The 22,202-nt window shown below is 45.9% G+C and overlaps 1 protein-coding gene across 1 annotated transcript in view; it reads left to right on the forward strand.

The window, feature by feature from the left end:
• The first annotated feature begins 1,096 nt into the window (after nt 1-1,096).
• LOC131592506 (skin secretory protein xP2-like) overlaps nt 1,097-22,202 on the forward strand; it is a 120,779-nt gene continuing 99,673 nt past the window's right edge. Inside the window, exon 1 of the mRNA XM_058864068.1 lies at nt 1,097-1,118. The gene's annotated coding sequence lies outside the window, so the exon portion shown is untranslated. The remainder of the gene's footprint in view (nt 1,119-22,202) is intronic.

Below are 22,202 nucleotides of genomic sequence, written 5' to 3' on the forward strand. Positions count from 1 at the left end.
CTTCTGACAATTTGCCCGGGGCTGTCCCCGCACTGGGAGCGGTGCCGGGAGGGGGAAGAGTCGGCTCTCAAGTGGCGCCGCCCTTTTCCCCAGGCGGGCCAGCCCCGCCTGCCGGCTCGGCATCGGAGCCGGCAGGGAACGCCCCCCTGGCTTCCGCTTCTGCAGAGGCAGGGGCAAACGAGTCTCCTTTGTTTACCATTGGGACTCGCAGTGACTCTGGCTTGGCGGAACGAGTGTCTGCTCTAAGTGCAGGGCACAGAGACGGCCCTCACTCGAGTACACACTGGACTTTACCCCCTTGCCGGGTTACTGTACGGCCTCGAGATCCAAGGAAATTTTGGGATGAAGTAAAGGAAAAAGCGATGGAGATGGGAGACTGGGAGCTAATGGAAAGATTTAGAGGCATTGGACACAGTTTCCTTGATTTTTCCGATTCTGCCAGGAATGGACAGTATGGTACAGGAGAAACGAGCTCCAGCCAGGGGCCTGTCTGCTCCTGTGACGTCTAAGGGGCAGGATTACAGACATGCTGTGACTTCACAGGGAGGTCTTCAGGCTTTTCCTGTAATAAAAGGAAATCCTGGAACAGGACTGCCTAACACACTGAGCCCTGACCACAAAAACGGTGATGGGTATTAGAGACAAGGTGGCACAGCATGGACTGGGGTCTCAGGAAGTAATGCACACGATTAGCGTTCTTAATTCTGAGCCATGTGGTACCATATATTAGGCACCTTGCTCAGGTGTTGTTTCAGCCTATTCAGTTTGAGATTTTTGAGGACAATTTGAGTCAGATGGCCACAAAAGTGGCTGGATGAAATAGTCAATTGCCTCAAGAGGACCCTAGATTTGGGGTTGGGCCTGACCTTTTGACAGGGATTGGAAATTTCTCTAACCCTGATTTCCAGGTCACATTCCACCTGCTGATGTTAGATCAGTGCCAGAAGACAGGCTTTGCAGCTCTGATGAAAACAATAGAGCTGTCTGCTCCAAAGCAAAAGTTTGCTACCATTATCCAGGGACCTAGGGAGCCATATGTGGATGCTAACTGTGAAACACAGAGCACGGTGCCTGTGGAAATTGCAGGCCGCATAGCTTTCTCAGTCTTGCCTGAGAAAGTGGCCTGGGAAATCATGGGGAGAAATTAAAGCAATCCTCAGAGATAGAAAACAGCCTTGCAGGTGCTGTTTGTCTGTTCCTTGTTTTCTTGCAAGAGAAGGTCGAGGGGTGGTGTGTTGTAGTCTAGGGCATGGCAGTGCGGAAGACTTCGGGATGTCACGGAAAGTTAGTAACCCACCCCTCTCTGTTAGGATAGTAAACCCTCCTGCAATTAGCCAATAGCACCTAACGGTGACGAAAGCAGAATGGGAGTAACACAATGACCCTAGGTTATAAAATGTTAAATTCCCCGGCAATAAACACCATATTCGCCATCCATCACATTGGTGCTGTGGGTTATGGTCCGTGTGGCCAAGGAGGGCCACCGTGCTGGCTTCTAATTCAGGGTGCTTGCCTTGCTTGAAAACCTACATATGGTGCCCGAAACCCGGGAAGAAAAGCGAGAAGAAACCCAGAAAGCGAGGATTCCCTGAAAAACCGAAGCAGCGACCAGGAGAGCTGGACTTAGTCCTGGTGAGGGAGACGTCCCTGCATCCTGAACGAAGATGGAATCACTGATAAAGGTCGTATCTGAATTATATAAGCAGTGGGAGGTAGATTGTAAATCTAAGGATTTTATGCTTGCTGTTACACAGCTTTTACAAATCGGTGTTATAGAGCAGCCAGTGGACATTCTTCACCCTGAGGTGTGGGAGAAATGTACCGGAGCTCTGGCTAATGAAACTGTAGATTCTGGTAATATGAAACATTTTAAGTCATGGGGTAAGGTCGTTAAGGCCTTGAAAAAAGCTAGACAAAAGCAAGAAACCTGGACGGCAGCAAAAAACTGTCTGTTGGTCACCCCAAAACTAGGAGTTAGTGCTACAACACAAACTTTAAAGCCTCCAGATGAGAGCAGCTCAGCTGAGCAGAAGGGGATACAGGAGGACGATACGCCCCCTAAAACCCCAAACCCTGAGCTGCCCTCAGAGGGACAACAGAAAGCAAGAGATTTTTGGGAAAAATTAACAAAAGAAGCCAGAGATGTGGCAAAGAAAGTAAGAGGAGAAACATCCCCCCAAAGACTTAAAGATGGCGCTGAGAAAAGACTTACAGAGCGGGAAAAAAATGTCTTTAACAAAGAACAAAAGCTGGCCTTGGAAGATGGGCACAGTCGGGAGGTTGAGAGAGATAAGAAATGTGGAGAAGAAAGTGGGGGATGGATACAGAATGATTGGAATGCAAAGGCAGTGGAAAGAGGGGGAGGCAGAGGGCAGAACAGAGCCTGGAGTGAGGGGCGGAGGGAAAGGTGGGGTGAAAGACGGAGTGGAGGATGGACCGAAAGGCAGGGAGAACCAGGGGGGAGGGAACGGCCCGCCCACAGGGGTGGCAGGCAGGGCCGGAGCCCAACAAAAAGGTACGGGAAACAGGAAGTAGCCAGCCAGTCGAGCTCGGATTCCGACAGAGATACTAGTGATGAATGCTCAGAGCTCGAGTCCTCAGAAGAGGAAACAATAAAGATAAACAAGAACATCCCCCCCCACATTAAAAAATAACTGAGAGAGGACACCCCTCTCACTGACTGTGGACAGATAAGAGCAGAATGTGCCACCTGGGTTGCCCCAGATGCATTAGTATTCCCAGTCAGGGTGTCTGAGGCAGGGCAGAGGGTTTACTCACCAATAAATCCTAAAGAAGTTAAAACAATTGTTAAAGCAGTTTCAGAAAAAGGGCTTACTTCACCTATGGTCACCTCCCTTATCGATGGTCTTTTTGGAGGTGACGACCTGCTCCCTTTTGATATAAAACACACTTGCAGAATGTTCTTTGATGGAGCAGGGATGATTGTTTTTAAACAAGAATGGGAAGATAACTGTGCCAGATACCTAGCCCAAATAAATGGGGCAGACCATCCACTACACGGTTCCAGCTTGCCACGGTTAATGGGCACAGACCCAGCCATGACTACACCTCAGGCACAAGCCCAGGGTATGCAAGCCCATGAAGTTATGACAACCACTTGTGTGGCCAGAGAAGCTATTCGCTCGGCCTCTAGAGTTGTTGCTAAGCCATCACCGTGGGCTACCATAAAGCAAAAAGAAAGTGAGAGTGTTGCAGTCAGCAACCTCAGGATCTCATCCAGGGAAGCAGCAGGATTCTGGGGACCAGCATCAAACACCAACGAGACGGGCTCCCGGTTCACGAAACCATTTATTCAGCATGGGAACAAAGCCAGGTCCAGAACAGAGAGCTCCGAACAGAGGCACAGCGGGGGTTTTTGAGGGACAGAACCGAGGGTTTACACCTTTGAGGGTGGAGTTCAGGGTCAGGGACCATTAGAAACACACCAAGGGAGAACCCCCCAGGGACTCAAACCCAATCAGAACTCCTGGGCCGCCCTTCACAAGGGGTTTGGGGTGGGACAATGTAACTCTTTGTCTCCCTGAGGCTGCTGCCACATGAGAGCTTTACACAATTTGTAGACCGCCTTCAGGCAGCTGTTGACTCCTCTTCCCTGCCCCCAGAGGCAAAAGGCCCTGAAGGCTGGTGAATAAGCTGGCGGTCTGTCGTGGTTTTGAACCAGTAATTAACAAAAAGGGGAAAAAAAGAATTATTTATTTCTTGCTGTGAGATATGGATTAAAATAAGAGCAAACCAGGCATAAAACTTAAAAGGAATAAAGAAAAGTTTATTGACAAACTACAAGAATAAGAACACCAGAATAAACTTTTAGAAAAACCTTTTCATTTCTCACTGCTTACTATTCTTTCGTTTACATGACAACAGAGACAAAAACTTCATAATTTTGATGGTTTAAATAATCTTAATTTTCTTTATAGTCTTTCCATCAGTTTCTGTAAAGAAACAGAAGTTCCTTTCTGTTAATTTATGGAGTTTGTCACAAGAAAACTATTTTTGTTATAGTTTCTCGTTTCTCTGATATCAGCTGTTCAGAGCTACTGTTATTAAAGCCCACCCCTCCCATTTCACATCACTCTGAAATGTGTTATGGGTCATAAGTTTGAGGATAGCATTTTTAAGGATAAGTTAGTCAAAGGCAAAAAAGTATTTTTCATCTGCTTCTGTGAGCTTCACTAGAAAACAGTTTTCTCATTGCCTCTCAAGGCTTCAAATCTCCCAGCACTTCACTATACCACAATTACTTCACTTTTTACTCAAATTTACACTTTGAACACTTTATTCCTCCCCATACTCTATTATGAATTAAAGGAGTTTTTTTCAAGACTTCATTGTCCATCTCCATAGTTTTAACAGAAAGATATTTCAGCTTAATTAAAGCATCTTCTTAATTCTCTACCTTTCTTGAAGCTTCTTTTCTTTCTTGCCACTAGTAGTTTATAAAGTCTCTTTTCATGTTGATTACTCTCCTTTTCTCTCTCTGGATGAAAAGATTAATCCGCAAGTTTCATCTGGATAAGAAAGAGTTAAAATCTTGCCCAAGCTTTTGTAGATGGTTCGGTGATCTCTGCTGAACAGGAGCTGGAGCCGTCTGCGATGGAAAGTTCTTCATAGCTGCTTTAGAGCGTGGTCTCCGTCTCTGCTTGCAGCAGGCTTAGAGCTCTTTTCCTTCTTCACTCAGCAGTTTTCTAGTGAATGTAGTTACAGCAAAACCTGCAGCTGAGCCAGAGATCGGGCCGGGCCCGGCCCAGCCCGACCTGGCTCGGAGCAAGCCTCATCTCCCGGCCGGGAGACGAGAGACGCGGCGGGCCCGGCCCGGCCCCCGCCCAGCCGCATGGCCTGGGCAGGGAACTGGAGGCCAGCCGGAGCTCCGCCAGCCTTCCCAGTCAAAAAACAAAGAACAACTACGGACTTCTGGGTGTACACTTTAAGGTGGGGTTCACAAGTTGATTCTACTTTTCAATGGCTAAAACTGCTGTCAATTCTCAGCAATGACCGATAATTGGTCAGGAGAAAAGACTCCCAGGAGACCCCAGCAACTTTAACTTTCTTAAAGGTAAAGGAACCCCATGACATGGTCTCTCAATATTTGGTGCTCCGACCAGGGACCTCCCGCAGGCAGAGCAAGCTACTATTGGCTAACACACACAGGTTTACATTTTTTGTCCTACACACAAGGATATTGTTTTGCTTTACTCTCTCTTCTGCATGAAGGTTTCAAGGACTTTAGCCTTTAATATCACGACTCATTCAAAGGCTGGTTTGTGCATACAGGCCTTTACTAATATATAAAATATATCAACAAGGCCCAGTCATGGCAGACTGCTTACGTCAGCAATGCAATTCAACAACCGAGGAAATCCTTCGATCATTACCGGCAAGGGCAAATAGCACAGAGATGATTAAGCATGTCGCGAGGGAGGAACAGGCAGTTCAGATTCAAACTGCAATCTGCACAGCAGTTGCTAACGTGATGGCGTGTTTCAAATGCGGTCAGGCAGGTCATGTTGCTGCAAATTGCAAAAAGGGGGGGGCCCTGGCAGCGCCCGCCTCACAGCAGAACCAGTTTAAAGGACTATGCTGGGCTTGTGGGAAAAAGGGGCACCTTGCCAGAGAATGCAGATCCAAGGCTCAGGGAAACGGGAGGGGGAGAGGACAGCAGGGCCGCATCCAGTTCTCTCCCACTTGGGATGCGAGGCGGCCCAGCTATGCCAATCCTGCAAGAATCGAGCTGCTCCTGAACCCATTACCCCCCCGAGAGGCAACCACTTTCGTAATCCAGCCAGTTACTCAGTCAACCCTGCCTTATCTGCCTCAGGGACAGCAGGGTTGACGTTTGGGGGACAGGACCCCAGGGTGGCCCTCGCTGTAAGGTGTGACAACCCGCCGGTTGTATGGGGGATCTGCACCCTTTATGACACCTCAGGTGATCAAAATATCCCCTCTGGGTCCATCAGTGTTCCTTTTCTAATTGATACTGGGGCAGATGTCACAGTCATTCCGGAGACAAATTGGCCTCCTCTCTGGAAACTAGAGGATGCCCCCATGGTGGGCGGGGTTGGAGGGTTGTCACGAGCTCGGAGAAGCACACAGCTAATAGCCATTACACTCCACACAGAAAAAGGGCCAGAAAAAACTACTGCCCTCTTCCCGTATGTCATGACAGGAATCCCAGCATTGCTAGGGAGAGATGCCCTAGCCTTGCTAAAAGCCAGGGTGACAAATTTACCCTAAGGGCCGCTGCTGTGTACCCGCTGCCACCAATCAAGCTTTCTTGGAAATCATCCGACCCAGTGTGGGTCGAGCAGTGGCCCCTGTCCAAGCCTCGATTAGATGCCCTTCTTGAGTTAGTTAACCGTGAATTACAACAAGGTCATATAGAGCCATCTACTAGCCCATGGAATACTCCTGTTTTTGTAATCCCTAAGCGATCCAGAGAAGGGTTTCGCCTCCTCCACGATTTACGTGAAGTGAATAAGAAAATTCAACCCATGGGACCTGTTTAAACATTGTTACCTATGAACTCTATGGTGCCAGAGGGCCATCCCTGTGCTGTTCTTGATATCAAAGACTGTTTCTTTTCTATATCCTTACATGAAGAAGACAAAGAGAGGTTTGCTTTTTCAGTGGTGTTTCCAAACAGCCAGTGCCCCAACCTACGCTTCCAGTGGAAAGTGCTGCCTCAGGGGATGGTCAACTCACCTACAATCTGCCAAATCACAGTCGATCGAGCGCTAGCACCGATCCGTCATAGCAACTCGACTGCGACCATCATCCAGTACATGGACGACATCCTGATTGCCGCACCCTCGGGAGGTCAGGTAGACCAGTTAGTGTCAACAATCACAGAGACTCTAAAAGCAAATGGCTTTGAAATCGCGAGTGCAAAAATAAAAAAGGGGCCATGTGTAACCTTTTTGGGGGTGGGGATCACAGACTCTTACATATCCCCTCCCCAGATAAAGATCCGTCGGGACATCAAAACGCTCCATGATGTGCAGCAGCTGGTGGGATCCTTTCAATGGCTCCGCAACATCGTCCTAATCCCACCTGAGAAGATGACCCCCCTGTATGATCTCATGAGAGGGAAAAATCCATGGGAACACAAAGCCTTGACAGCAGAAGCAATGAACTCTCTTGACTTTATCGAACAGCAGGTATCTTTAAGTTCCCTCGCCAGGTGGAAGCCCCAGGTACCACTCGATCTGTATGTGCACTTCACTAAGGGTGGGGGAGTAGGAGCACTGGCTCAAGGTCCCCCAGAAAAAGCTCACCCAATACAGTGGATAGTGTGATAAACAGAGACCCTTTTGTTCGACTAAACATGCAGATATGATGTTCTGTAATGCTATGTTCTGTAAAATCAGAATTGTGTTGGGGGTTGCTACTGACGCTGGCATAGTTATTACGGCCTTGCCGAGATTCCTTGAATTCCAGAAAGTTACTGAGCTAAGCCTCTAGGGAGAACGGTGGAGAGAGGTCAAGAAGATAAGGACTGAGGAAGACTTCTGATCCTCCCCTTGCGATCATAAAAAAGCAGAAAAAGACCCCTAACAGCTGGAGATGCATGCGCAGAAACACCCGAGAAAGGACACGTCGTTGGAGAGCCGGACTGATTAAAAGGAGACACACGGAAAACGGAAGTGCGGCAGCGGCGAAGCGGGATCGCTTCCCGGCCGTCCAGCGCTGTGTTTTGCTTATTGCTTGCTTGCTACAATTAATAAAACTTTTCTTTGATTAAACTTTAACACTCTCTCGAGTGTATTTATAACAGATAGTCCTGGGAAAACAGACATGTGCATTTTCCCCAGGAGCTGAGTACCTCAGCAGCTTCATTATGAAAGGCAGAAAACTTGCCCTGAAACATCTTGGCATTGAGCCAGCCAGAATATTCTTGCCTTTCCGCAAGCAACTCTCTACACAGTCAACAGTGATGTCAGAATACCTGGCGACAGCCCTAGTTGGGTTCAGCGGAGAGATTCAGTATTCTGCAAAGCCCCCTTGGACTCAGATGCTGGCTGTTGTCGACATGGATCTACCACAAAAGGTCATGGACCAGCCCCAGCCAGGACCAACAGTCTTCACAGATGCATCCTCGACAACCTCCACTGCGGCTGCAGTGTGGCAATCAGAGGACGAGTGGCACTGTGTCAAAGCAACTGATGGTACACTCTCAGTCCAGCAACTGGAAGTAGCAGCTGTAGTACTGGCATGTGGACTGTTCCAAACAGAGCATCTTAACATTGTAACTGATTCAATGTTTGTAGCCAAGCTTTGCCTGGCTATGTCAGGACCCGGCATATCGACATCTACAGCAGCTCTAATGCTAGAAGAAGCGCTCTCCTCTCAAAAAGGTACCATATCAGTCATCCATGTCAACAGCCACAATCCGATCAAAGGGTTCTTCCAAGTCGGCAACGACAAAGCAGATGCTGCCGCAAAAGGATTGTGGACCCTACAAGAAGCTCGTTAGCTACATGAAACCCTGCACATCAGAGCCAAAGCACTAGCAAAGAGATGTGAAATCTCAGTTGCTGATGCAAAACATGTAGTAGCTTCCTGCCCCCACTGCCAAAAGGCACCACTGTGGTCCCGTGGAATCAACCCCAGAGGCCTAAAAGCCTCAGAGATATGGCAAACAGACTTTACATTGTGCCAGCTGTTAAAACCCCGAGCATGGCTTGCAGTAACAGTAGATACGTACAGCGGAATGATTGTAGCCACGCAGCACCTGAAAACCAACTCCAAAGCAACTATCCAGCATTGGCTAACAGCCATGGCTTGGCTTGGCATCCCCAAGCAAATCAAAACGGACAATGGTGCAAATTTTATCTCAAAGCCGAGCCAGGAATTCACCTCCAAATGGGGAATCACTCTAGTACAAGGCATCCCGTACAATAGCACAGGACAAGCCATCGTTGAGCGAGCAAACCAAACCTGGAAAGCCAAGCTAGAAGTGTTAGCAAAGTCAGAAAGCTTTAACAATTCCATTCCCCAGGCAGACCAGGTGCGCTTGCTAGCAACTGCACTGTTAGCTCTGAACCAATTCCCTAGGGGAGATGAAATAAACAGTCCCTCCCAAAAACACTGGGCCACTCGAGCTCTAGAAGAGGGCCCACAGGTCATAATCAGAAATTAGTTAGGGGAGTGGGAGCAAGGTTGGAGATTAGTACTCACAGGGCGAGGGTACGCTGCAGTGAAAAGAGATGGTAAAGTGAAGTGGTGTCCACTTAAGTCAATAAAACCAGACCTTAAAAATGAAACTGACAAGAACTCTGAAGTTTTGTTCGCAGGACCTGATCATTGGGTGCCCGCGTGATGCATATGCTCCAGTGCCAGAAGGAGGCGATGAACCACCAGACAACCCGAAGGCGCACAAAACTCCTGAACCTGTGAAACCCAAGCGACAACAACTTTTGTGTGTAATCTTGTTTTTAGCACTTGTTAACAGCGAGCAGGTTGGTGCAGAATATAACCCACATCAACCATTCAGGTGGATCTTATACCGTGCCTCGAACAAAGTGATCAAAGAAGTAGTCACAGCAGGCACCCCAAGGTTCTTTGTGCTCATCCGAGACATTTTCCCTGGTATAGCAGCTCATAACACTCACCCTCGCTTTGAGCTGTACCAGTCATACTGGTGCCCAGCCACCAACCCAGGCAAAGACTACTGCCACCAACCAGGGTATTGGTTTTGTGGCTATTGGGGGTGTGAAACAATAGTCCTGAGTAACAGGTGGGCACCACCAAAAGCAGACGAGTTTCTGCAGGTAACCTGGGATCCGGCAGGCTGTATGCGTCCCAGTTTCAACTCTATAGGGCAAGTGTTTTATGGCTTTTATGATGACCGATCTAAAGTCTGTCATCAAATGATCGTGCAGGTTCTGCAGCCAGCAGATGTGTGTTGGACCACCGGAAGAATGTGGTCGGTATTCTTGCACAAACCTGGTAAAGATCCCGGTGAAGTAGTACAAATTATCCGACTCCCAGTTATAGCACCTGAAGCAGTTGGCCCCAACCTTGTGGTACAGGCTGAGAACCCACGATCTAATAGTCTATACCTGCTGCATAATCGAGAAGCTTCTCCCCAAAGATCTGAAGCCACTGCTTTCGATTCGCTCTATCGAATGTTAGATGCCACCTTTTTACCTCTAAATCAATCCAACCCTAATGCCACAGAATCCTGCTGGCTGTGTTATGACACACAGCCCCCTTACTATGAGGCTGTGGCCCTTAACAACAGGCCACTGTGGGTTAATGCAGAAGCCCCAGTCCAGTGCCGCAGTGAGTCACCTTCTCGCAGAATCACCATCAGCCACATGACAGGGCAAGGATTTTGCGTGGGCAAAGCCACTGTTGTTGACAAAAAAGTTTGTGCGACCACCGTGCAGGTGGACAGGTCCAAGAGATGGGCAATCGCCCCCTTGTCTGGCATGTGGGTTTGCAACCGCAGTGGGCTAAGCCCTTGTATTTATACTCAAAGCTTTAACTCCTCTGTTGACTTTTGTGTATTAGCTGTTATCATCCCCAGAGTCCTATACCACTCCGGAGAAGAAGTGAACCAGTACCTTGAGCGAGCAGGCCGCCTTCAGAAAAGAGAGCTGTTGACAGGACTGTCAATAGCAATGCTGCTCGGCTTGGGAGCGACCGGTGCAGCCACGGGTGTCTCCGCTCTGGTAACCCAGAGTCAGAGTCTCTCTCAGCTACAGATGACTGTAGATGAAGATCTACAGAGAATTGAGAAATCCATATCCTTTTTAGAAAAGTCAGTCTCCTCACTCTCTGAAGTTGTTTTGCAGAACAGGCGAGGTCTCGACCTTCTATTCGTGCAGCAAGGAGGCCTCTGCATCGCCCTGAAAGAAGAGTGCTGCTTCTACGCAGACCACACCGGAGTAGTGAGAGACACCATGGCAGAGCTACGAGACAGGCTGTCTCAACGGAAGGCGGAGAGAGAAGCCCAGCAATGCTGGTTCCAGTCCTGGTTCGACCAATCTCCGTGGCTGACCACCCTGGTGTCTACCCTAATTGGACCAGTTGTGATGATTTTACTTGTGCTAATCTTTGGACCGTGTATTTTAAATAAGCTTGTGTCCTTTGTTAAGAGCTGACTAGAAAAAGTTAACATTTTGTTTATAGAAAGGCAACAGATGCTTTAAAAATATACTTAGTTACTGCATGTGCTTTATATTTACTAATGAAAACTGTAGTATCCATTTTATAAGCTTTAGCTTTTTAGTTAAGTATAGTGTATCTTATATTTTACTCAATTTTATATTATCCATTTTTAAAACTTTTTAATATAGATAAGTTAGACAAAGTGTTTAGAGATCCGTATATAGAAAATAACATTAGAATTTTTAAAACTAATATACCTTATGTTTTAGCAAATTAGTTATTCATAGAGGATGGGGAATATGTTGTAGTCTAGGGCATGGCAGTGTGGAAGACTTCGGGATGTAACGGAAAGTTAGTAACCCACCCCTCTCTGTTAGGATAGTAAACCCTCCTGCAATTAGCCAATAGCACCTAACGGTGACGAAAGCAGAATGGGAGTAACACAATGACCCTAGGTTATAAAATGTTAAATTCCCCTGCAATAAACACCATATTCACCATCCATCACATTGGTGCTGTGGGTTATGGTCCGTGTGGCCAAGGAGGGCCACCGTGCTGGCTTCTAATTCAGGGTGCTTGCCTTGCTTGAAAACCTACAGTGGTGTACCCCATTGACCAATGATGGTGATGTGTTAGTTTACTAGCCAATAAGAGTTTCTTTTCTGTACTTTTCACTTATCGGTCTATAAAAAAGATCTGAAGCAATAAACTGGGAGAAATCCTCCTGATCGACTCCCAAGAGAGTCTGTGTCGTTCTTCTCGCCGTTCCTAATAGAGCGACAGCCATACATGCAGTTTTTTGAGAAACTCTCTGCCTCCTTAGAGGAGCAAGTGGACCAGGGGCATCTTGAGTCTTTGACTAGTCCCTGGAACACTCCTGTCTTTTGTATCACAAAGAAATCTGGGAATTGGAGGTTATTACAAGACCTCTGGAAAGTCAATGCCGTGATTGAGAGCATGGGGGTGCTGCAACCGGGTATACCGTCACCCACTATGCTTCCTGCAGACTGGCCTGTTCTCATCATTGATTTGAAGGATTGTTTCTTTACATTTCTTCTGCATCCTGATGATAAACCTAAGTTTGCTTTCACAGTGCCAGCAATTAACAATGCTGAGCCTGCTCGGAGGTATCAATGGAGAGTTTTACCACAAGGCATGCGCAATTCTCTGGCCATTTGCCAATGGCATGTGGCCCTGGCCTTGTTGGGAGTTCGCAAGCAATTTTCTGATGCCCATTTTTACCATATTTTATATGGATGATATCCTGGTGGTGGCATCCACTCAGGATGAACTGCTGAGGATACAGCCTCAGTTGCTCGATGCTTTGCACTCTCACGGGCTGCAGGTGGCTCCTGAGAAGGTTCAGCAGCAGCCTCCTTGGAGGTATTTGGGGGTGAAAATTCTGGAGCAAGCAATTTAACACCAAGAGGTGTAATTTGTGCAGTCTGTTAAGACTCTGAATGATGCACAGAAATTGGTGGGTGTCATTACCTGGTTACGTCCGTATTTGGGACTGACCACGACACAACTGTCTCCATTGTATGATCTATTAACAGGGGACTCTGATTTGAAGTCGCCTCGCAAGTTGACCCCTGAGGTGCAACAAGCACTGGAGGAGGTACACAGACCCATCTCTGATTGCCAAGTTTATCGCATTGATCCCTCTGTTGATGTCACTGTCTTCATCACTGCTCCGGACTTGCCTCCTATAGGCATCATCAGCCAGTGGTGTGACAAATGGTCTGATTCTTTGCACATTTTGGAATGGGTTCTTTTGCCCCATCAGCCACAAAAAACAGCCACGACGTTGCTTGAATTGATTGCTTGCCTGATAATCAAATGCCGACAACGGTGTTTGCAGTTGATGGGAGTGGATCCTGCAAAGGTTGTACTCCCGGTACAGTGGGAGGAATTTGACTGGGGCTTTGCAAACAGTGTTTCCTTGCAGATTGCTCTGGAAAACTTTACAGGGCAGGTCGCTTACCATCTGCCCAGCCACAAGCTACTGAAGGTGGCAACAACAATTAATTTTTCTTTGTGGCCAAGATGTAGTCGGGGGCCAGTGCAAGGACCCACTGTCTTTACTGACAGTTTGGGGAAGGCCATTGTCACTTGGCAGGATGGGTCTGAGTGGCAGAAGCTGGAAGGTCATAAGACTGGCTCAGCCCAATTGGTTGAATTGAGGGTTGCTGTCATGGCATTCCAAAGATTTTCCGAGGTACCTTTCAATCTGGTCATGGATTCTGCCTATGTGGCAGTCATAGCACAACGCTTAAGTTATTCACTGTTGAAAAAAGTCGGCAACGCTACTTTGTTTCATTAGTTGAAGACCTTGTGGTATGCTATTGAGGCCCGAGTTCATCCGTAGTACGTTCTGCACGTTAGAAGCCATACCAATCTGCCAGGTTTTATAGCAGAAAGTAATGCCAGGGCTGACAAATTGGGTAACCCTGCCTGGGTAGCACCTCAGCCTGATGTACTAGTACAGGCCAGAGCATTGCATGAATTCTTTCATCAAAATGCGCATACATTGCAAAAGCAGTTTCAGTTGACTCCAACTGAGGCTAATGACATTGTCAGTTCCTCTGATGACTGTCACACACTTGCTTCACCTTTACCGGTGGGCGTAAACCCTAGAGGTCTCAAGGCCTTAGAAATTTGGCAAACAGACGTTACCCAAATTGCCGAATTTGGAAGGGTCAAGTATGTGCATGTGTCTATTGACACTTTCTCCTCTGCAATGTAGGCTTCTGCTCACACTGGAGAAAAACGCGCAATGCCATTGCCCATTGGAGGCAGGCTTTTGCCATGCTAGGAATACCTTCTACTGTGAAAACCGATAATGGCCCTGCGTACGCTTCACAGAAGGTGCGGCAGTTTATGCAGTTGTGGAGTGTCTCGCACAAATTTGGCATTCTGCATTCTCCAACTGGCCAAGCCATTGTTGAACGTGCTCATGGTACTCTGAAGCAGGTTCTTCAAAAACAAAAACAGGGAATGCAAGGTGAAACCCTGCAAAGTCAATTAGCAAAAGCTTTGTACATGATAAATCACCTCATGGTGCTGCAGAATTCAAATAACCCGGTCGTCTTGAACCATCACCTTTCTTTACAGGATTCAGGTGAGACACATCAGCCCCGAGCGAAAGTTCAGGTGCGAAATTTAACCACCAAACAGTGGGAGAGCCCGTTCAAACTTATCGCTTCAAGTCGTGGGTATGCATGTGTATCCACAGATACTGGGGTGCACTGGGTACCTACAAAGTGTGTCTGCCCTGACCTGCAATCCCAAAGGCAGAACTGAGCCAACAGGCAAACCACAGGCTGTGACCAGGAGGAAGGTCATCAAGTGGAGGAACCTTCGAGTGATGACACAGATGCAGAAGATGCGAGTGATCACTCAGATGGTCCCTCTACAAGCAGGCGTTAAACATCTTGTTCATTTTTTCTTTTTTTAATATAAAAAAAGGGTGAGATGTGGACCTGATTTTTCGGAGTCTGAGAGAATTACAGCCTCTCAGTGGCTGATCTGTTTCCAAGGGAAAGTCTCTTGAGAGCATCTCTCGCTCAAGGACTATTATTGTAAATAATCTCATGTTCTCAAAACAGTTCTGTACAGCTGTGGTTAGTGTGTTTTCTCTTGTCCCACCAATGGGACAGAGAGGTGGTGTTCCCTTTACCAATCATGTTAAACCTGAGGCGTAATACCCTATAAAAAGCTGAAAAGTTCGGATAATAAAGCTTTTTCCTTAGCATCTCGTTCTGGTGTGTGAGGTGAATGAATCCACTTCTACTTCATGTTCAACAGCGACAGGCATCCCTTCTCTCGGATCTCCAATCATTAGGGGAAATCCTCGCTGTCATTGCTTTCTTTATGCTAAGCTGTTTCTGTGCCTTCACTCACCACAGGTGGTACGAAAGACAGCGTGAAAGTGAAAATTAGGTTAGGAAATTAGATTATTACACTATTAGAATGTTTCTCTTAATAATCTTACCATTATATTGTCAGTTAGGTTGGGGTCTAAAGTGGGAAAAGAATTTTTTAACCTTAGAAGAAGAACTAGCAAAAACCTTTAACCTTAGCAGTTGTTGGGTCTGCAGAGGGCCAGGGGGATCTGAAAACTGGCCATGGGTGGCCAGCCCAGTCGAACCTAAATAGTGGGTTAGCAACCTGAGTGAAGTCCATAATGGAACAGGATTTTGGGACAAAGAAGGAAGTCCATGGAAGCTTAATTCTTCTGAAAGAGGCATATATTGTCTAAACAGAACAGGAAGCATATATGTGGGAAAAAGCATTTGTGACTGGACTTTTATCTTTGGGTTTAGATTGTTGGACCCCCAAATGCCCTCGTTATGATTGTTTCAGATATTGAGGCAGATGGAATCAAACGCATGTTAAGCTCACTAATGGTAGCTGGGTAAGGTGTTCCTTCCATAATTACCAAAAGGATTTTGAAGCCTGTAAAGCAGTGGGGAAGGATAAGGTTTTTTTTACCTCTTATTTTTAAGCTGCCCCTGAGATAATTTCACAAGTAGGACACATGTTATCTGGGATGCAACTGCAGGTGGAAACCTCATGTGGGAGCTTGGAAATGCAAATACTGTGATTCTTACGGCAAGGCAACTATTGTTGGGACACCACTGGGCCCCAGAAGCAAGCTGTATTTTGACCCACCAATTGATGATGAAAATTGGAAAGGTCCCTTTGCCAATGGGACTTGGGCTTTAAATGGGCAGTACTGGATTTGTGGCCAATATGCTTACCGCAGGCTACCCCCAAACTGGTCAGGGATATGTTATATAGGGTATATTAGACCATTGTTCTTTCTGCTGCCACAAGTTCAGGGAAATCAGTTAGGAGTCAAAGTATATTGTAATAAATTATTTGTAAATAAAAATTCGTAAAGGTATAAATAAGATGTATATGTGTTGAAATAGTAAAAATCCAAAGATGTACATAAACCCTTTTTCCAAGCCTGGCCGGGAGTTTTTCTCTAAAGGCAAAGGATTGCAGCCAACACCCAGATAACGAACATTAGCTCGGAAAATAGACAGGACGAGAGCCATCAAGAAAACAAAAGGACTAGCTCGGAGGAGGAACCCAACCCCGGACCTGACCAACGTCCCTGCAGATCTCGGTTGGGAAACAATCAAGGCCAACAAAGACGAGCCTCAGAAAAAGTATCCACCGCTAGTCCTGAATCTCTCACCTGTCAGACCAGTGTTGGAGATGCAATCACTGGAAACAAAAGGGAAGACTCTGCCGAGATTTCCATCGGCACCAACCCCGGATCACACCACTTCTGCCTTGATAACCCAAAATTAAAATACATACAGAGTCTCTTTACATATGAGGAGACTCTGTCCGGACACTGGTTAAGTCTATTTTTCCAAGCCAGGAAATCCATTCACCGAACAATCAAGAACACTTGGTGAATGGAGCCTGCTTGGAATTTTAGCCTGAGGACTTAAAATCCCTATAAAACCCCAAGCCTGAGAGCGCTCAGACGTGGATTTGGGAACCCTACACCTCCGGTGTAGACCCTGTCCACCCAGCGCTGCGCTGACCATTTTTATTGTGGTTTTTTTCTCTCATTGTTATTCTTTGCTGTTTATCCCAAATTTGCCTTTGCATTTATAACATATATGATGATCTAATTAGAGAAAAGCGGTCAATTGATGCATCTCTGGCTGGAGGGAGCACCCAAAGGTGGGGCAAAGATGAATGAGCACCTGAACAAATCATACAGCACTATGGACCAGCTACTTGGAACTCAAATGAATTAATATCAGGTGCCAGAGAACACATTTATAATTTAAATTGGATAATTAGGTTGCAAGCTGTCTTTGAAATAATAATCAACCAGACAGCCACAGCTCTTGACCTTCTTGCTGACCAGTCTACTCAGATGAGAAATGCAATATTTCAACACAGGATGATATTAGACTATTTATTAGCAGAAGAAGGGGGAGTGTGTGGCAAATGAAATGACTCAAACAGCTGTTTGCAAATAGATGACAATGGAAAAGTGGTGAAACAAATAACAAAAAGAATAAGAAAGTTACCTCGTGTACCGGTCCAAACATGGAAAGGATGGGAAGGGGACATGTTTTCATGGTTACCTGGTGGACTATGGGTTAAACAAATGCTTTTTTTCCTCTTATGTGTTGTCATGTGTTCTAATCTTCTTACCATGCATGATCCCTTGCAACTCATTCAAGATGTGATCAAAAGGGGTACAGGTAGTAGCCATGCCTACTGACCCAGAGATGGCTACAAAAAGACAGAAATTGATGTCACTGCAAATAGTTGTAAAACCAAAAAAGACCCAGGAACAAGAAATTAAGTCAATGATAACAAAAGTTTGTAAAGACAATTATTAAAAATTAAAAGAGGAGGGATTGAGAGGAATGACGTGTTTGTCTTTACAAACAAGCTGTGAATCTGCTGATAAGATGAAATTATCACTGAGAGATAAAAGAAATAATGGGATGGATTCCACTGATTGAGTGAAAGATGAAAGGGACACTGGGGAAACACCATAAATTCCATAAGAATTAAAAATTAAAAGGGAGGGTTATACATTAGAGGGGAATCTTAGGTATCAGGCATTCCAGGAAGTCTGTACCTCTCAAGTACCTCAGCCAATGGGGAAAGAGAGAAAGACATGCGGCCAGGAAATTAGGATAAAAATGAGGCTGCATCCTCAAAAAATTTGAAAGACCCCAGGGGAATGCCCCATGGCCTCTCCGTTTATTTGAATAAAGTTGAGGGTTAAGTGTCCATTTTTTTTCGTTTTTTTGTTGTTCTGGCCTGCCCGTGGAATTTTTACCTATTAGTTGCTGGGACAACCTAACTGTGGGTACTTAGGGGGTGCTCGACAAAGGACAATGAGCGGCTGGGCCGGGGGGGGGGGGGGGGGTAGGAAAGGAGGGTGGGGACAGTTTTTGGCTGGTTTTCTTCGGCTTCGGGGAGAGACGTTGGTTTTCTGGGTCGCGGAGCTGCTGCGGGGGGAGAGAAGGGAACTTCGCCATCACCCAGATGGAGCTGCTGCTTCTTCTCCTTATCCATATCTCACAGCAAGAAATAAGTAATTATTTGTTACTGGTTTAAAACCACGACACCCAGACAGACAGAGCTGCTTCTTCTTCTTCCCTCTTTGTTGGTTGTCCTCGCACCCCCTGTCCTGCCGGGACGTGTGGCAGTGCCAGCCACCGCCGCGGAGCTGCTGATACACCTAATCCACCAGCCCAGGATCTCAGCTCATTCCTGCTGTTCCAGCCAACTGTTCCTCAGAGCCCTGCAGGAGCACCGGGACTGACTGCCCGAGGGGTTTGTGAAAACAAAGCCTCTCCTCCATCCCGTCTCAGCCGAGAAAGCTGTCACGGGGCTCCCTGTTTCTGTTTTCTTGTTAATGTTGTAGTTATTGTTGTTTGTTTGCCTGGTTATACTAGTAAAGAACTGTTATTCCTATCCCCAGATCTCTGCCTAAAGCCCCCTTGATTTCAAAATTATAATAATTCGGAGGGAGGGGGGTCTACATTCTTTCATCCCAAGGGAAGCTCCTGCTCTCCCTAGCAGACACCTGTCTTCTAGAACCAAGACAGCCCTCCAAAAATTTGAAAGACCCCAGGGGAATGCCCCATGGCCTCTCCGTTTATTTGAATAAAGTAAAAGGACTCCTCTGTCTCCTTTTTGGACATAAACCTCTGGTGTTCATGGATTAATTTTCCTGACATTATTAACCTCTGAATTTCACACCCTCCCACTTAAACATGAAAAATCAAGTTGGGCACACAAAAATCAAAGGCGTAGTAAAGTATGGTAGCTATGATTTCTAGTTTTAACTGTGTTAATTAAAGCTACTATTCCTGAACATCCAAACTGACTACTTTGATAGCACCCAAGAACCCATCAAGGCAGTTTTGATTTAGGAATGGTATTCCCCAATTTAGTGTTCCCACTAAAACACTCCAAAGAATGCTGCTTGTTCACTCCCCCCTCTGCTTCCACCCTGTGACAGGATGAAGAGGAGAATTAGAAGCACAAAAGGAGAAGATCACAGGTTACGAACAATTTACTGAAAACAGCAATGACATAAGGAAACGAACGGTAACAGCAACAATATTAATAACAGGATGTACAAGGGAGGCAAATGATTCACATGTGATTTGCTCACCAGACAGCCTGGCAACACCTGATGGCCCGCCATGCTATGCAACCTTGAAGGGACCCCTTCTCCTGCGTCCGGATGTTGGAGTCTGAGATACAGAGTGTGTGCCCTTGTTTATAATACTTAGTTTTAAGATCCAGAAAAACACTGAATTTCATATAACATGAAATTCATGAGCATGTTTTCATGGTGATACATGAGAACAAATGTTAAAGTTAGATAGAAAAAGCTAAAAGTGTATGTAGATTAGAATCTTTTATAAATCACTGTGTGAAAAGTTAGAGAACAAGAAACAAGATGGAGGGTTTAGAGTGTTGTCTCTTGTCCCTTCTTTCTTCTTCATGTTCTTCTCCTAGAGGTTTTTGGGTAATAGTAAGTGATTGGACAGAAAATGCTGCAGTGAAGCACAGAGGTGATGGGTCATTGGGTTATTAAGAAAAATAATATACATGTGTATTGTTAATTGGGTAAAAATAGGTATAAAGATAAAAGAACTGTGTATTTCAGGGGCATTTTGTGCATCAGACACGAAGTGGGCCACAAAGCCTTGTTGTACCATCAGAAGAAAGAAATGTACCAGATTACAAAGAATTAACCTTGTGCAGCCAGCCTAGAGAGACCTGTCAAGTTTTGTGATGACCTTTTAATAAACACGAGAAACAAGATTCTAACAAGCTCAGGAGTTTTCTTCATATCATAAGAACTGATATAAGCAGGGCTCCCCATGAGGGAGGATCCCAAAATAATTCAGTCCAAAGGAGGCTGAGAAATCCAGGAAGAAAAAGAAAAATACAGAAGAAATGCAGCATAATCAGAAAAACAGAAAAAGGATTTTTTAGAGAAAAGTTACATCTGGAAAATGAAGTGTGGTGGTATAGAATAAACTCCAGGTCCTAGCCATGCCCCCCTCCTGGCTACTGCAAAAATTAACCTTGTCCTGGCTGGAACAAGTACATTATCCACCCCTTTTTCTATACTATCTACATCATGCCCAGATCCTACACTTTCCAACTATATATATACATACACACATACATACATATATATATATACACATATACAAGCATGAGTATAATTTCCATAGTCAATTGCCATCCCTCCAAAAAGTCTGTTGGGTTCATTTAGTCCATGACTACAGGTTCTATCTACCCTAGATGTCTTCATGGAAAGGAGGGCTGGTGTGCTGTCAGATGGTTGCAAACTGCATCATGAGCTCACAACTGGTGTATCTGGAACAGTCCATTCTCATGGTCCATGGTAGTTATGGCATACAGTGACAGTGTCATTCAGAAACCAATATCACACAATTCAACATTGCTGACTGTTCTCACCAAAAAAATCAAAACCCATTAAGGTGCACACAGTGTTTCCCTGTCCCTTTGATTACCCACCAGGTGTACACAGGTCCTTGAGCAAAAATAATCCCACAGCTGGTTTTGACTTGGCTTGAGGCAGGACTAATCCAAACTGTCTTCCTTAACATATTCCTCATAATGTACCAGAGGAACATTATCCCTTTCTACAGTATGTGGAGGTTTTGATTGGGCAGGGCCAGCTTGGTTGGTAGAGCCTCTAGTGTTAACTAATTAGATGGCCTTTGTTAAATGTAGAGTCCAATGTTTGAAAATACCACCACCAATTGCTTTCAGCGTGGTTTTTGACAGTCCATTGCACCATTCAACTTTCCTAGAGGCTAGTATGTGATAGGGAATATGATGCAACCACTCAATACTATGCTCTCTGGCCCAGGTGTCTATGAGGCTATTTTTGAAATGAGTCCTGTTGTCCAACTCAATTTTTATGGGGGTGCCACAATGCCACAGGACTTGCTTTTCATGGCCCAAGATGGTGTTCTGGGCAGTGGTGTGAGGCATAGGGTACATCTCCATCCACCCAGGGGTTGTTTCTAAGCATGTAGTGCTTGCCTTGGTGAGTTTGTGGGAGTGTGATGTAATTTATCTGCCAGGCCTCCCCATACTTATATTTCAACCATCATCCACCATACACAATCTTTACCCACTTGGCCTACTTGATCACAGTGCATGATTCACAGTTATGGATAACCTGGGAGATAGTCTCCATGGTTAAGCCCCCCTCCTTGACCATGAGCACATCTGTTGCATCTCTTCCCTGATGACCTGAGGAGTCATGGGCCCACTGAATCAGAAATAATTCATGCTTATGTTGCCAGTCCAGATTCACCTGAGACACTTTAATCTTGTGTTGTGGGTTGATGCTTGCCAGATGCCAAGCACCCACAAAGGCCACTCACTCACTCCCCTCTGCAGCTGGACAAGGGAGAGAAAATTAACAAAGGGTTCATGGGTTGAGATAAGGACGGGGAGAGATTATTCAACAAATACCATAATGGGCAAAACAGACTCAAATTAGAGCTATGAAATGAATTTATTACTAACAAAATCAGAGCAGGACAAGGAGAAGTAAAATAAGCCCTTAAAGCACCTTCCCCCACCCCTCCCTCCTTCCCAGCTCTACCTCCTCCCCTAGTGGAGCAAGGAGACAGGGAATGGAGGTTATGGTCAGTTCATCACTCGTGGTTTCTCCTGCTCTCAGGGAGAGAAGTCGTTTCCCCTGCTGTACTGTGGGGTCCCTCCCATGTGAGACAGTTCTCTGTGAATTTCTCCAACGTGAGTCCATCTCATGACCAACAGCTCTCTGCACACTGTTACAGCCTGAGTCCATCCCACAGACAACAGTACCTATCAAACTGCTGCAGCATAGGTCACTCTTCCACAGGATACAGTCCTTCAAGGACAGGCTGCTTGTCTTGGTTTAGAGACAAGTTTGGAAAAACATTCTGGAATAAGTGTTTCCTCTAAAAAAAAAGGGTTCCAGCAATCCCTTTACACCAATAAGTGAATACTAGTGGAGAAAA

The sequence above is a fragment of the Poecile atricapillus genome, chromosome W (assembly GCF_030490865.1).
Source record: "Poecile atricapillus isolate bPoeAtr1 chromosome W, bPoeAtr1.hap1, whole genome shotgun sequence".
Lineage (NCBI taxonomy): Eukaryota > Metazoa > Chordata > Aves > Passeriformes > Paridae > Poecile > Poecile atricapillus.